At 43.0% G+C, this 17,335-nt stretch overlaps 2 pseudogenes; both read left to right on the forward strand.

The window, feature by feature from the left end:
• The first annotated feature begins 469 nt into the window (after positions 1 to 469).
• LOC128566271 (uncharacterized) lies at positions 470 to 564 on the forward strand (annotated as a pseudogene).
• A 2,982-nt stretch (positions 565 to 3,546) lies between these two features.
• LOC128564551 (probable gluconokinase) lies at positions 3,547 to 4,193 on the forward strand (annotated as a pseudogene).
• The last annotated feature ends 13,142 nt before the right edge of the window (positions 4,194 to 17,335 follow it).

The raw sequence follows: 17,335 nt of genomic DNA on the forward strand, positions 1-17,335 counted from the left end.
TATTCATCTTATTTGCCATCCATATTCTGAATTCGATTTCTGACATTTCAGCCATTTGTCTATGCATGGTATCTTCAGTTGTATTTCCTTTGTCATTCCTTGGGGGGATTGATCTACTCTGGTTATTCGTGTTGCCAGAGTTCTTCCTTTGGTTCCACTCCATGTTTATTTTCCACTGTTTGGTTATTAGAACTAGTAGGGTGAGATTGAATTGGGGTTCCCAGGTAGTAGAGATAATCATGCCCTTACCAAAGCACTAGGCTTTGTAATTGCAGCTTATCCCCTACAGACTTACAAAGACCCCTTTCAGAGTTTTGGCTGGAGGCTCTGAGGACCTAGTTGGTGAGATAGCACAAGCTAGCTCTGTTTTGGTGTCAGCCAACCTCTACCTTATCCTAAGAAGCCATGGTATTAGGTTTAAGTGGCATCCTGCCCCCACCCTTCAGTTCTTTTCCAGTATGGAATTTCATTTGCTTCTCGGGCTTTTGGCTAGGATCAAGTGTAGTATCTGTCCTTTTCAGTTTAATATCTGAACTAATAGTTGAACTTCAAAGGTCAACTTCAGAGTGTTCCCAAGTGGACAGCCCCAGACATGAGTTCCAATCAAATTGTCTCAGGCAGTACAAACCCTGATCAACAGAGAGGGATATAAGGGTCTCCAACAGTACAATTGGAGCCAGGGGTCCATGCTCCTGCCCACCAGACTCAGTCCACACTGGTGTTTGCTTCTCTGCTTGCCTGGTCAGTTGGAACCATGGACCGTGCCCCTACCTGCCATTGTCAGTTACCCAGCAAGCCTCTGCTCACCAGCCCGATAGGAGTCAGGAGAACCATTCCCCCACCCCCAGGTCTCAGTCCATATCCAGCAAGCCTCTGCTGGCTGGCCCAGATGGAGTCAGGAGACCATGCCCCTGCCCGCAAGTCTCAGTCCACACCTGGAGGCTTGCCGGCTCTGTTGGAGTCAGGGGACCATGCCCTTGCCCTGGCAAGCCTCTGCTCACTGGCCCAGCTGGGGCCAGGAACCAGCCTCACCCACCAAAGTCAGTCCACACCAGACAACCACTCTCCCACTTGTGGGTACTGTTAGAGCCGGGAGTTCTGTACCCCCTCCCACCAAAAACAGCCCAAACCAAGGGTCGACACCACCATTGGCCAGGCAAAGTCATAACCATGGGACTGCTCCTCCTCCCACCCAGTGTCCCTTTCTTCCCATGCTCTCTTTCTTCCCCAGTAGTCATAGATTATGTTCTGATGTTTGGTGGTCCACACTATGCCCAGGTCTCTGAGGAAAAGAACAAACACTCTATGCTCTGCAGGGGGCAGAACTTCAGACTACCATGTGAGGGGGCAAGGGTGGACTGGGAGTTTGGAATTGTGAGGGAAAATATGTGTTCCATTTTATGCCTGGTGGTGTGGTGTCTAGGTTCATAAGTGGGACCTCCCTGGAGAACAAGGCCCGGTGTTTAGCAGCTCTCTCCAGTGAGGTAAAATGAGAGGTCTTTTGTTCCCTGCTTGCTCACAGAGAGCCCTCAGTGGGCTTTCTGCTTGGGGGTGGGGTCTCTCATCTTATAGTGGATAGGCTTTGTACCTGTCATTTGTTTTCTTGAATGTTCTTGCCAAAATTCTTTTTTGGCTCAGCTCCCTACCTTTGGCTTCATGGAGTCCAATTCCGTCTAGTTTTTCTCCATCTGGTCAGGAGCCTTTGCTGAGAGTTGCTACTAGTCAGGAATCTTCCTAGAATTGAATTAGTGCCCTTTTAAAAGAGACCCCAAGGAGCTCTCTCTCTTTCTTTCCCCTGAGGCTACAATGAGAAGTTGGCAGTCTGCAACCTGGAAAAGAGCCCTCATCAGGTCACAAACATGCTGGCATCCAGGTCTAAGACTTCCAGCCATCAGAACTGTGAGAAGTAAACAGGTGTCTGTTGTTTGTAAGCTGCTCAGTGTATGGTGGTTTATTACAGAAGCCTGAACTGACTGATGCTGCTACCTTCTAGCTACGGAGTCAGGAGCCCTAGGGTGGGACCCAGGCTTACACAATGTTAGAAAGCAGCCCAGGTACTTTCTGATGATGAGTTGAGAATCTCTATAATAAGAAAGGAAAGAGAATTTTTAACTAGAGAAGTAAAAGTCCACACTGTCAGATTTAAAAGAAGGAACAATCATTTCCTATTGGATTGATCTTCAAAGTCTTCAAGGAGAAAGTGGCCCTCAAGATGAACATTGAAAGATTGAATTTTAGCGTTGAAAGTGGGACATATGAGAATGAGATCAGAAGGAACAAAGAGTGAAGGCGCTGAGATGAGAATTCTTGTGTTATTTGTGGGGAATAGCAAGGTTCTGGATGCATCAGCATGAATGCATAAAGAGAAGCAAGTTGAAACGGCAGGTGAAACCAAATGGTGGAGGGTCAGGAATTAGACATCAAAAGGCCAGCAATGGGCAGTCATCCTTGGCTTCTGAGCCATGTAGCAATCTAAGCTGAGTTTATAGAACTAACCTGGCCATTGTGTCTGAAATAGACTGGGGTGAGGAGAGTGTGTAAGGAGGGAGAACAAATTACAGGTAGAGCAGGCATTTAGGGGAAAGGTCACAGAGACCTGGCTCTGGGGGCAGCCAGGGGTCTTCTCTTGGAGTCGGGATGGATGGTGAAGACATGAGACAGAGGAGGCGGGAGGAAGCCTGGGTCACAGGGACAACCATGCACATTGCAGATGTACATGGGTAATGTGCACGGGATAATACGTTGTCTGGATAAAGTTACAGCTGTCTTTAGAGTCAGAGGGTTGTCTTAGAGATGGCAGATGGGAGCAAGCTTTAGACTGGGGCTTGAAGGACGTGGAGGAGACTTCTGTAGAGGCTGTCACGTAAATCCAGCAAGCAGACTGAAAGGCAGGCAGCCAGAGGGAAGCCACAGTTAGCGCTCAAGTCTCAGCCCCCAACACTTCCTTTTCTTCCCCCATGCCTGCTCCCCTCCCAACTAGAGGGTCTGCAGGTTTTCTCTATTAAAATGACACAATAGGCCAGCCATGGTGGCTCATACCTGTGATCCCAGCACTCAGGAAGGCAGAGGCTGGAGGATCGCTTGAGCTCAGCAGTTTGAGACCAGCTTGAGCAAGAGCAGGACCCCATATCTACTAAAAATAGAAAACTAGCTGGGTGTTGTGGTGGGGGCCTGTAGTTTCAGCTACTCAGGAGGCTGAGATAAGAGGATTGCTTGAGCCTAATCAAGAGTTTGAGGTTGCTGTCAGCTATGAGGCTGTGGCACTCTACCCAAGGTGACAGAGTGAGATCTGGACTCTGTCTCCAACAAAAACAAAAACAAAAACAAGAGGAGTGGCCTGGGCTATCAGTTTTGAGGCTGTGGCACTCTATCCAAGGTGACAGAGTGAGACTCTGTCTCAAAACAGACAAACAAACAAACAAAAAACAAACAAAAAAACAAACAAGAGGAGTGGCCTGGGCCACTGCAGCGCCTGTGCTGCTGCCGCTGGGCGTGAGGGGCTCGGGGAGGTAGGTGGGCAGGTCGCGGGGTGGGCGGGCACCAGGGATGAGGAACCCTGGGGAGACCTCGCCTTCCCTCGCAGGTGAGAAGCCGAGGCACCTGCTGCTCCTCCTACCCACCAACCTGCTGGTCCCCGGGCGCCTGGCCGGGACCCCCTCGGCGATCCGGGCTCTCCATCTGTGAAACCGGGAGGCTCCAGCGACTTGGGCGGGAAAACCCTTGGTAGGAGGTGCCTGCGAGGACGCAAGGAGTGAAAGGTTGGCAGGATGGACAGTGGGCGCCCAGCTGGCATCCAAGGACAGGCTTCCACGGCTCTGCAACTTGCGTGACATTTTACTAAGAGATGTGGCCTCAGGACAGGGTGTGGTTCTAGCCTGCTCAGCCCTGAAGGAAATGTACCGAGACATCGTAATACGAGGAAAAGCTGGTGCAGTTCCGAAGTGTGAGGAGTTGGGAAAGGAAGAAAAGCCAGATGAAGTCCAGCTCTTGGTGATCCATCTCACTGGGTCATTTGAGCTCATCTGAAATGAGCGCTTACTCAAAAGAAAAGGACATTTTATGCCCTCTCAGTTATCGCAGTCCCAGTTTGACACAGCCCCCCAGGAGCTCCAGACAACTTTATCCAAGTAAGTGTGAACAAAAATCTGTCAGAGATAATTGCTACAATTATGGAAACTCTAAAAATGAAATGAAAATCGTTTTTTATCAGTGGTCCAAACAGAATTAGGCATCCATTGTTATCCATCCCAGAACGTGTTCCAGGCTCTTGACCCTTGTTGTGTTCTGAATTCCTAAGGTGAACAAACTACAAAGTGTCAAGATAGGCCTGGATGCATTTTTAGGAATCACATGCTGATCCTGGGAATCACATCCAGAGACGAGAGGAAACTTTAAAAGTGAAGTTTAAATTGTAGTTTAAATCCACACAATCAAATGATCAGAAGAAATTCTATAATCAGTGACGGAAATCACGTTTAGAACTTTCTTGGTCACCTCTCTATTTGTACAAATAAATGAAACTGCAATCAACCACTCATGTATTCCAATGCCGGGGACATAAGGCTGTGTGGAATTTATTGAGAGATGGCCTGTGCTCTGGGGTCAATTCAAGGACATTTTTGTCTGTGATTTTTGTTTTATGAGCTGCCTTTGATAACCGAGATACAGTTTAGCCCTTAGAGGCTATAATGGCGAGTTCGAGTTGAAGCAGAACCAGATGCGTGTGTGGTAGAAATGAAACCTCTGTACAGGCTTATTCTGCAGCCCCCCGGGCACTGTGCTGGAGGCTGGGGAAGAAGAAATGAAGATGGAAGCCCCCTCCAGACTGGGGCTCTGAACAGGCAACAGATGGCTCCGAAACAGTGTGACAGAAAGCAAGCACAGCCTGGGGACATCTGGAGAACTTCAGCATCTTCACAATACAGTTCAGCTGCTCTCAGACTCCCAGAGGCCAACAAAGCCGGTGGTTCTGTGAGGAGGGAAACCATCCACCTGCATTTGTTATTCACAGTGATCTACTCTACGGATGGGCACAAACATACAGGTACTCCCCTGTGTTCATCTAGTGTATTTGTGCCCAAGAGCTGTTTTAGAAATTTGTAGGGATATTAATGGTCACCGTGATGGATAGCCATGGATGGGGTGGAGGTGTGGGAATGGGCATTTAGAGGGCAAAGGCCAAGGATGCTAACCAGACTTTGTACAATACATGGATAGTTCTTCAGAATGAAGAATGGATTTTCAAGCTGGGCAAGGTGGTGCATGCCTCTAGTCCCAGCTACACAGGAGAATCACTAGAACCCAGAAGTTCAAGGCCAGCCTGGGCAACACAGTGAGACCCCATCTCTTAATAAAAAAAAAAAGAGATCTTCAAGCATCTTCCAGGGGGACACTCATGTAGGACCAAATGAAAAACCTGTTTATAATTACAGGCAGGCTCCAGGTTATAAACAAGATAGGTTCTGAGGATTTGCTCTTAAGTTGAATGTGTATGTAAGTTGGAATGGGTACAGGTACCTGCTACTTGTAATAGCCTCTGCTCACAAGTGTGAATGGGATGCCAGTTGGATGCTTGACCTGGGGACTTGCTGTAATCACCCCCGTTCATAAGTGTGAGCTGTATATAAGCTGGATGTACATGAAAATAATTCCTGCAGTTTTAACATACATTGAAATTTCTAAGAATATAATAACCTTATAAATAAAAGGACAACTATATTCCAAAAAAAAAAAAAAACACACAAAAAAAATGAAAACAAAAATCAAACAAAAAAACCCACAAAAGAAAAAAAAACCCAAAACAAACAAAAAAACCCCCCTTCCTCTCTACCTGCTAACCACTTGAGCTACTGTCTTTGCTCTGTTTCCCTGGCTGTCAGACTTCTAAGAAGCTTAGTCCAGGGCCTCCACTTCCTCCCACCACACTCCCTCACCTCCTCCCACCACACACCTGCCCTTCATCCTCTCATAGCCCAGCTTTTCCCTTCAGGGGAGTGTCAGGGTCTGAGAACTCATCTGAATAAACTCTGCCTCAGATCTTTAGGGTCCCCACTAGACGGTATTCTCTCTTCTCTTGATCAGTGGTTCTCAGCTTAGTTTTTTTTTTAACCTAAAACATGATAATAACACCACACTTTGGTGACAGGGCTTATCAAGGGCAGTGCCTTAGTTTCCCACAGTTACTGGAACAAATTATCACTGCCTAGTAGCTTTGGAACAGGGCAAATTCGTTGTCTTACAGCTCTGTAGAAGTCTGGTGTGGGTCTCCCTGGGCTAAAATCACTGCTGTTCCTTCTTGGGGGGATGCTACAGAGAGTCAGAGAGTCAGAGGCTGCCTGCATGGCTTGGATTGTGTTCTCATCTTTTCTGTAATGAAGCCAGATGCCACTACCCTCTAGTCCTTCTTCTATCATGGCTTCTCCTGACCTCAGTTGGGGAAATTGCTGTACTTTGAAGGACTTGGGTGATTCGTTGGGCCTCCTGAGATAACTTCTAATCTCCCATCTTAAGGTCCCAACAATGAAATCTCTTTTCCCATGTCAGCTAACATAGTCACAGATTTCAGGAATTAGGACATGGGCATCTGACATTTCCATGTCAGCTAACATAGTCACAGATTTCAGGAATTAGGACATGGGCATCTTTGTGGCCATTATTCACTACCACAGGCAGTGATTCTCAATGAGAAGAGATGGGAGGTGCTCAGTAGCGGGTGGAAAGATTGCATGGGAAGGTACTTCAGGATCTGTGACTGCCTGTGGTTTAAAAAGCCTTTAGTAGATTATTCCCTATAACCTCTGGATAATTTGCACCCACCCCAGTGCCAGTTTTGATGTTCAATGCCAAGAATATGTCGTGTATTTACTAAATACTAAGTCAAGTGCTATAATAAGTGGCTTTGCAAAGTTGCTTCTATGTAAATCTCTTAGGTAGTATGTCTTTTTCAAACAATACAGAAACTGAGGGTGAGAGAGGTTAAGTGAATTACCTGAGGTCACACACCAGCAGGTGTGTAAGATGTGGTAGAGTTTGGGATCCAATGCTGGTTTCCTGACTCTGACTCCAAAGCTCTTTCTGTTAAATCTCAGCAAACTCTTAAACCGGAGTTGACCTCTGACCAGAGTACCTTCTTTAGTTGAAATGTCACATTAAGGTCATTATAGGAATGTTTTGACCCTTCCTCCAAATTCCACAAATGTGGTTGCTTTACACATGAGGACAGAACTTCAGAGGCATCTGAACTGACGTGTTCAGGGTCGTCACCGGCAGCCAGTCTAGTGTTCGCGTGGGAGTGGAGGTCTGGAGACCTGGGTCTGACCTGCTTTCTCATCTGCTTGACCTTCTTCTCTTGGTGCCTTGATTTCACACCCCCACTGCCATGGGACTCTGAGCAACACATTTCACCTCCCTAAGTTTCAGTTCCTCGTGGGTAAAACGGTGGTAACAATAGCACCCACATCACAGACATGTTGTGAAGATTAAATGTGGATCCTTTCAGAAAGTGTTTAGCACACCGCCTAGCACACAGTGCCAAATAACAGATACGAATTACAGTTGTCTGTCAATTAGATATGAAAATTCCTCACAGAAGGGCCATCGACTTTAAGGAAGTAATGCATAGAAAGCAACATATAGCTATAAAGTACTGGCCAAAGGAGTTATTTATTTTAAAATTTATTTATTTTTAACTAACCTACTAATAAAGAAATACACGCTTCTTTGTAAAAAGTAGTTTCCAATAATCAGAAGTACAAAAAGTAAATAAGAAGCTTCCTAACCTCCCCTCCATTTCCCTCGCTTCCACTAGAGGTGACTAGTGTTAACATTTTGATATATCTCCACCCAGATATCTCTCTATGACTTAATGTCAAAGACTGAGGATTGTTGTTAGTTATAGAAGTTTCCAGAAATACAAGGTGTCCCCAGTGGAAGACTTCAGATACTCCCAGGGTAGGCTGGCATAGAGAAGCAAACGATGGCCTTGATTCAAGTCACAGAAGGCTGAGACCTGTCACTCTTAAACATGGTGGTGGCCACTACGCCCGTGGAAAACCAGAAGAGGGCGCCAGTGTACTCTGGGGCATTTGGGCAGTGGGACTTTGGTCAGGTAGATAGTCTTTGAAACAGGAATGCAAACAAAATGGATGGCATTTATTGAGTGAGGATGAGCACAGAGTTTGACCAGGCAAGTGCTGTGGAGAACTGGGAGTTAGAGACTCAGTCAAGGCTCCTGAAAATGGATAGTTTGCTTTAAGGGATAGTACAGGAGAAAAGTCCACACAGCGGCCACTAAGTCCCTAAGCACATGACTTTGTTCTTTATTAGCAGAACATCTTCTTAGAACACGTTGTTTTAGAAGGTCTTTTAATATGGAGCCATCATAGCCTATTTATCAGTTTCTCACCAGTGGCCGGCCGGGGTGCTGCTAGCTTCCCGCTCTCACAAATAGTTGTGTAAAGGCTGTCTTTCCACAAGTCTCGTAGGGACCACAGCCGGATTTTGCTTCAAAATGGTTGTACCAATCAACATTTCTGCTTGTTATGAATGAAACCCTATGTTTTCATTGATAGAGTCAGAACTTCTAATTTCTGCCATTTTTAATGGGTATAAATTAGAATCTTTTTCCAGTGGTGATTCCATGATCACTAGTAAGATCGAATGTCTCTCCGTGTCTTCTTGGCTACCGGCTTTCCTTTTCTGTTAACTGCCAACTCATTTCCTTGGCCTGCATTTCTTATCTTTTACACATTGATTTGCAAGAATCCCTTTCATGTACCACACATTAATCCATCCTTAGTTTCATATGCTACAAATACCTTCTCTGTCAGATTTTTTTTTTTGCCTTTGCCTTTGATGTAGCTCACTTAATATAATTTTTTAATTTTGATGTAGTCACAACTGTGAGGTTTATAAATCCTTATGTTTATGCTTTTTTAATGTTGAGATCCTAATTTAAGGTGGCAAAAATATTCTCCTATACATTTTTCAATTAGTGTATAGTTTTACCTTTCACATTAAGGCCTTTAATCCATTCAAAGTATAGTTTTGTGCATGGTCTGCATCAGTGAGAATAAACTAAATTATACTGCAATGATCAGCCCTACAATAACTGTAGGGTCCACATACTTTAATCTCTCTTATTTCTTGCTTGTGTACCTATCTGTAATGGTTTAACAGAGGGCCTTTTCTGAAGGCACTGACCCAGATTCACAGGCTTCAAGAGCAGTCATGATCTTGAATTCTCTCTGCTGTCACGTTGGTTGGAAAAGATACCTAAAGGGATTTGCACAGGCAATTAAATGTTTCAGCCGAGAACAGCCACAAATCTCTGTCTAGACCTCCTTACTAACATTTGATGGTGTCTGTTCTATTAATGTTGACAATCTTAGTGGTTTTTAAGTTGTGCCTCTTAATAATTTTCTTTCTTTTTTCTTTTCTTTTTTTTTAGACAGAGTCTCACTTTTTGCCCTGGGTAGAGTGGCCTGGTGTCATAGCTCACAGCAACCTTAAACTCTTGGACTCAAGTGACGCTCCTGCCTCAGCCTCCCAAGTAGCTGGGACTACAGGTACCTGCCACAACACCTGGCTCATTTTTCTATTTTTAGTAAAGATGGGGTCTTAGTCTTGCTCAGGCTGGTCTCAAACTCTTGAGCTCAAGGGATCCTCCTGCCTCAGGCTCCCAGAGTGCTAGGATTATAGGCGTGAGCCACTCAAATTTGAGTCCCAGCTCAAATTTTATTTTCTTGATAAGTAATGATGTGTTTATTGGCCATTCATACATCTTTGTGAAGTTAATTAAAACTTTCTTGCATTTCAATTAGATTATTTGTCACTTATTATCAATCTGTAGGACTTCTTTATGTTTTCTGGGTAAAAGTTCTGTAGGTTCCCCAGCTCCCTTCACTTTCTTTCTGTGTCCTGACTGAAAGTCAACCTGCCTTGACTGCCCTGTGCCCTAGCCAGCTGGCTTGACACTCAATTGGGGCCTTGAACCATTCCTAGACACTGATCAAGGTATGTAGGTTTACTAAAAGGAAGCTGGCCCTAGCTCGGAGCTAAATTCCTTAAGCTTTCATATAAACTCCATTCCCTGACACCCCTGCTGAAAACATACCTATATACAATACCTTTCTTTTTTTGCTGTCTGTTGAGAGAATATGCTACAGACTCTGTAAATCCCTCATCTAAATATTTTGATCGGCCACCCTGGAATTCAATGCTTTTTTCTCTGGAATCCCAACTTGCCCCATCTTGGGAGACATTTGGGCACTCCTTATGGGAATTCCCAGATGCTTTCAGGGTGACTCCAGCTATGGGTGCAGGAAGACAAAACAAGCTCCTCATCATACATGTCTGACAAATAGGTCATACAAATCCATATTTCCCCTGCCTGTGTCCCTGGCTCCTTTGGACAGGTGGAGGCCTGGGTACTGGCTGTGCCCCTGTTGAGTTCAGGAACTGGGGTAGACTCGGGTGCCTCAGGGCAGGGAGCTAAGCGATAAAGTCTGGACCCAGCCATTCTCATTTCTCATCCTCGTTAGCGGATCATCTTCCCAGGGGTCCACTCAGATTCCCCCTTTGGTCTGAGGCTCTGAGGATTTCTAGAGGTTGCTGCTGTGTCCAGAGTTTTCCAGCCTCTGCTCTGGAGAGGAGGAAGCAGAAGAGTCTTCCAGAGCTGGTCAAGCTGGATACAGACCTTGGTATTGCTGGAAATCAGCATCACTTCTGCATTAATCTATTTAAAAAAATTTGTTGAGTGCTTACTTGGTTCTTAAATTATGGTAGTAAAACAAATCTAAAACAAAACACTAGTGCAATAGCAGAAGTCCTCGTCCTAATGGAGTCTCTACCACAGCAGTGAACAGCACACATGTTAAGTGAGTAAGTTACCTAGTAGGTTACAAGGTGATAGGTGCTAGGGGAAAAAATGGTAGACCAGCTTAGGACAGATGTGAATATGGCTGTCTGTGTGGAGGGGAGGTGTAGGTTGCAACATTCCAGAGAGTAAGCCAGGGAAGGCCTTGTCCAGAAGGAGATTGAGTGGAGATGGGAAGGAAGGGTGGGTGTCAATCAAGCAAATAGTTGAGGGACGAGAACTCAGTGCAAGGCATTGAGGGTGAAGATACAAAGAAGCCCGTGAGGCTGGTATGGAGTGAGCCAGGGGGAGAGTCCTAGGGACTGAGGGGTGGTGTGAACCCAACGGGGCAGACACCTAGGGCCCCGAGTTTGCTATGAATGAAAACGAGTCGCTTCCCTGTGTGCTTTTCAAAGCCTGTCCCTTGTTTAAGGCACCTGGGCCTCCCCCCAAAACAAGATGTCCTTTCCTCCCCTACTGCTTTTCCCATCTGTCTGCTTGCGGGTTTCTCACCTTCTGTTTCTGGTTCTTGGATCCATCAACACCCCCTTCATTCTGTGGCATCCCCAGGGTTGGTTCAGAGGAAGGATCTCACAGCTGCGTCGACGTCTTGTCCAGAATTGCTGAGGATACATTTATTATGTTGGTAGACAGAAAGAATAATAATCAAAAATAAATTCATGGGGCGGCTCCTGTGGCTCAGTGAGTAGGGCGCTGGCCCCATATGCCGAGGGTGGCGGGTTCAAACCCAGTCCCGGCCAAACTGCAAAATAAATAAATAAATGAATATATAAATAAATTCATTATAAAAATAATTTACTATGAAATCAAGGCACTGTTAACCACAAAACTCAGCCAGAAAACCAATGAGAAATAATTTGGATGGGCAAAAGCAAAAATAGGCACACTTTGTGTAGCACTGATTATTTTTATTTTTTATTTTATTTATTTATTTATTTATTTATTTTATTAAATCATAGCTGTGTACATTGATATGATCATGGGGCATCATACACTTGCTTCATACACCATTTGACACATTTTTATCACAATGGTTAACATAGCCTTCCTGGCATTATCTCAGTTACTGTGCCAAGACATTTACATTCTACATTTACCAAGTTTCGCAAATACCCCTGTAAGATGCACCGCTGGTATAATCCCACTAGTCCCCCTCCCTCTACCCACAACCCCCCTCCCTCCCCTCCCTTTCCCACTTCCTCCTATTGTTAAGTTGTAACTGGGTTATAGCTTTCATGTGAAAGCCCCAAATTAGTTTCATAGTAGGGCTGAGTACATCGGATACTTTTTCTTCCATTCTTGAGATACTTTACTAAGAAGAATATGTTCCAGCTCCATCCATGTAAACATGAAAGAGGTAAAGTCTCCATCTTTCTTTAAGGCTGCATAATATTCCATGGTGTACATACACCACAATTTATTAATCCATTCATGGATCAATGGGCACTTGGGCTTTTTCCATGACTTAGCAATTATGAATTGGGCTGCAATAAACATTCTGGTACAAATATCTTTGTTATGTTGTGATTTTTGGTCTTCTGGGTATATGCCCAGCAGAGGAATTACAGGATTGAATGGCAGATCTATTTTTAGATCTCTGAGTGTTCTCCATATATCTTTCCAAAAGGAATGTATTAATTTGCATTCCTACCAGCAGTGCAAATGGGTTCCCTTTCCTCCACATCCGCGCAAAATCTCTGGTCTTGGGATTTTGTGATATAGGCTAGTCTCACTGGAGTTAGATGGTATCTCAAAGTAGTTTTGATTTGCATTTCTCTGATGATTAAAGATGATGAGCATTTTTTCATATGTCTGAAGGCCGGTGCCTGTCTTCTTCAGAGAAGTTTCTCTTCAAATCCCTTGCCCAGCCTGTGATGGGATCCCTTGTTTTTTTCTTGCTAATGCATTCGAGTTGTCTGTGGATTCTGGTTATTAAACCTTTGTCGTATACATAACCTGCAAATATCTTCTCCCATTCTGAGGGCTGTTTGCTTGCTTTACTTACTGTGTTCTTGGCTGTGCAGAAGCTTTTTAGTTTGATCAAGTCCCAGTAGTGTATTTTTGAAGCTGCTTCAATTGCCCGGGGGGTTCTCCTCATAAAATACTCGCCCAGACCGATTTCTTCAAGGGTTTTCCCTGCACTCTCCTCTAGTATTTTTATAGTTTCATGTCTTAAGTTTAAATCTTTAATCCAGTGAGAGTCTATCTTAGTTAATGGTGAAAGGTGTGGGTCCAATTTCAGTCTTCTACAGGTTGCCAGCCAGTTCACCCAGCACCATTTGTTAAATAGGGAATCTTTTCCCCACTGAATGTTTTTAATTGGCTTGTCAAAGATCAAATAACGGTAAGTAGCTGGATTCATCTCTTGGTTCTCTATTCTGTTCCAGATATCTACTTCTCTGTTTTTGTGCCAATACCATGCTGTTTTGATCACTATCGATTTGTAGTAAAGTCTGAGGTCTGGTGGCGTGATTCCTCCTGCTTTGTTTTTATTTCTGAGTAATGTCTTGGCTATTCGAGGTTTTTCCTCATTCCATATAAAACGAAGTATTGTTTTTTCAAGATCTTTAAAGTATGACAGCGCAGCTTTAATAGGGAGTGCGTTGAAATTATATATTGCTTTGGGTAGTATGGACATTTTAATAATGTTGATTCTTCCCAGCCATGAGCATGGTATGTTATTCCATTTGTTAACATTTTCGGCTATTTCTTTTTTTAGAGTTTCATAGTTCTCTTTATAGAGATCTTTCACATCTTTTGTTAGGTAAATTCCCAAATATTTCATCTTCTTTGGCACTACTGTGAATGGGATAGAGTCCTTAACTGCTTTTTCAACTTGACTATTGTTGGTGTATATAAAGGCTACCGATTTATGGATGTTGATTTTGTAACCTGAGACACTGCTGTATTCCTTGATCACTTCTAGGAGTTTTGTAGTAGAGTCCCTAGTGTTTTCCAGATACACAATCATATCATCTGCGAAGAGCGAAAGTTTGATCTCTTCTGACCCTATACGGATACCCTTGATCACCTTTTCTTCCCTAATTGCGGTGGCTAAAACTTCCATTACAATGTTAAAAAGCAATAGAGACCATGGGCAGCCTTGTCTGGTTCCTGATCTGAGTGGAAATGATTCCAATTTAACTCCATTCAATATGATATTGGCTGTGGGTTTGCTGTAGATGGCCTCTATCAGTTTAAGAAAAGTCCCTTCTAGACCAATTTTCTTGAGTGTTCTGATCATGAAGGGATGCTGGATATTATCAAAAGCTTTTTCTGCATCGATTGAGAGAATCATATGGTCTTTGTTTTTTAATTTGTTTATGTGCTGAATTACATTTATAGATTTACGCATATTGAACCAACCTTGAGACACTGGGAAGAAACCAACTTGGTCATGATGTATAATTTGTTTGATGTATTGCTGGATTCTGTTTGTTAGGATCTTGTTGAATATTTTTGCATCTATATTCATTAGTGATATTGGTCTATAATTTTCTTTTCTTGTTGGGTCTTTTCCTGGTTTGGGGATCAGGGTGATGTTTGCTTCATAGAATGTGTTGGGTAGTCTTCCTTCTTTTTCTACCTTTTGGAACAGGTTGAATAATATAGGTACTAATTCCTCTTTAAAAGTTTGGTAGAATTCTGACGTGAAACCATCTGGTCCTGGGCTTTTCTTTTTAGGGAGGTTTTGTATAGTTGATGCTATTTCTGAACTTGATATGGGCCTGTTCAGTATTTCCACTTGATTCTGGCTAAGTCTTGGAAGGTATGTGCTTCCAAGTATCGGTCAATTTCCTTCAGATTTTCATATTTCTGAGAATACAGTTTCTTGTAATATTCATTAAGGATTTTTTGGATTTCTGACGAGTCTGTTGTTATTTCGTCTTTGTTGTTTCTGATTGATGAGATTAGAGATTTTACTCTTTTTTTTCTGATTAGGTTGGCCAGAAGTTTATCTATTTTATTGACCTTTTCAAAAAACCAGCTTTTTGATTTATTGATCTGTTGTATTATTCTTTTGTTTTCAATTTCATTTAATTCTGCTCTAATTTTGGTTATGTCTTTTCTTCTACTAGGTTTGGGGTTGGAATGTTCTTCCTTTTCCAGTTGCTTGAGATGTCCCATTAAGTTGTTAACTTCTTCTCTTTCCGTTCTCTTGAGGAAGGCTTGCAGTGCTATAAATTTCCCTCTTAGAACTGCCTTTGCGGTGTCCCAGAGGTTCTGATAGTTTGTGTCTTCATTGTCGTTTTGTTCCAAAAAATTGGTGATTTCTTTCTTAATCTCATCTCTGACCCAGCTATCATTCAGCATAAGGTTATTTAACTTCCATGTTTTTGTATGAGTATGTAGATTCCTGTTGTTACTCAGTTCAAGTTTTATTCCATGATGGTCCGAGAAGATGCAGGGAATAATTTCTATTCCTTGAAATTTACTGAGGTTAGACTTGTGACCTAAAATGTGGTCAATTTTGGAGTAAGTTCCGTGGGCTGATGAGAAGTATGTGTATTCAGTTTTGTTGGGATGAAATGTTCTGTAGATATCTGCTAAATCTAAATATTGGATGGTTAGGTTTAAATCTAAGATTTCTTTGCTTAGTTTCTTGCTGGAGGATCGATGCAACACTGCCAAAAGAGTGTTGAAATCTCCAATGATTATGGAGCTGGAGGAAATCAAGTTGCTCATGTCTGTTAGAGTTTCTCTTGTAAATTGAGGTGCATTCTGGTTGGGTGCATAGATATTAATAATTGAGATCTCATCATATTGAGTATTATCCTTAACAAATATGAAGTGACCATTCTTGTCCTTCCTTATTTTTGTTGGTTTAAAGCCTACTGTATCTGCAAATAAAATTGCAACACCTGCTTTTTTCTGATTACCATTTGCCTGAAATATGGGTGACCATCCTTTCACCCTGAGTCTGTATTTGTCTTTTAAGTTAAGATGTGACTCTTGTATGCAACAAATATCTGGCTTGAGTTTTTGTATCCAGTCAGCTAACCTATGCCTCTTTAGAGGACAGTTTAAGCCGTTCACATTAATGGAGAGTATTGATAAGTCTGGTGGAATTTTGGGTATCGAGTTTTTCAAAGGTCCAGTGGACATTTTTAATCCTTTCACCAGTGTGGAAGTTGGAGTTTGATCCGAAGTTTCTGAGTGAGTTTACTTTTGTGATAGGATTGGGTTGGTCATTGTGGTGGATAGGTCTGAGAATATCCTGAAGAGCTGGTTTACTTATGGCAAATTTTTTCAACATATGAATGTCATTGAAGTATTTAATTTCTCCATCATAAATGAAAGTCAGTTTAGCTGGATACAAGATCCTGGGTTGAAAGTTATTTTGCTTTAGGAGATTAAAAGTCGATGACCAGCCTCTTCTGGCTTGAAAAGTTTCAGCAGAGAGATCTGCAGATATTCTAATATTCTTTCCTTTGTACGGAATGGTTTTCTTTTGCTGGGCTACTTTAAGAATCTTCTCCTTCATATTAACTTTAGTGAAGCTAATTATGATAAGCCTGGGGGATGACTTATTGGGGTTGAATAAGTCATCACCTTATTCAATAAGTTGAATAAGTCATCACCCAGTTCTGAAGCTGTCTGGTATCTGAATTTCAGATTCTCTAGGCATGTCTGGAAAATTTTCTTTCCTAATTTCATGCAGAAGGGCCTCTGTGCCCATCAAGGCCACTTCATTATTCTCAGAAATTCCAATTATTCGTATATTAGTCTTCTTCAAATTATCCCCCCTCTGAGAGAGTGATCCGTTTTTGCTCTCCAGAACTCTTCCTCTTTGAGAGATTGGGAGCGTTCGAAGACTTTATCTTCAATGTCAGAAATCCTTTCTTCTGCTTGCTCCATTCTGTTACTGAGGGATTCTACTGTATTTTTCATATCTTTGAGGGCTGTAAATTCTTGCTTCAGTGTGTCTGAGTCTTCGGTTGTTTTGTCTTTAAATTTGTTCAATTCTTGAGACAACTTTTGAATTTCTCCTCGAATTCCTAATTCCATTTTATTAATCTTGTCTGCAATCCAAATTCTGAATTCGATTTCTGACATCTCAGCCAGTTGTTTATGAATGGGATCTTCAATTACATCTGCTGTATCTTTTCTTGGGGGGGTTGATCTATTCTGGTTATTCATGTTACCAGAGTTTTTCCGCTGATTCCGCCCCATGGTTATTTTACTCCCTTTGATTTTTCCCCTGGGGCTTTATCAAGGGCCTGTACAGTGTTGTGGCCTGAGAAACTGGGGCCCTGTCTTGTGTGGTGGGGCGAAGTGGTTCTGTCTTGTTTTCAGCTGGTTTCTGTTCGATCCTATTGTAACATTTACTCTGGCTTGAAGTCTCAGCTGTGTGGAAAAACCAGCAATTAAGTCACCCCGCCCGCCCACCTCTGGCACCAATTGGAAAAGGAAAATCAAACCTTCCTACAACCACATACCCAGGGCACTGCCTGAAAA

Source organism: Nycticebus coucang, chromosome 14 (assembly GCF_027406575.1).
Source record: "Nycticebus coucang isolate mNycCou1 chromosome 14, mNycCou1.pri, whole genome shotgun sequence".
NCBI lineage: Eukaryota > Metazoa > Chordata > Mammalia > Primates > Lorisidae > Nycticebus > Nycticebus coucang.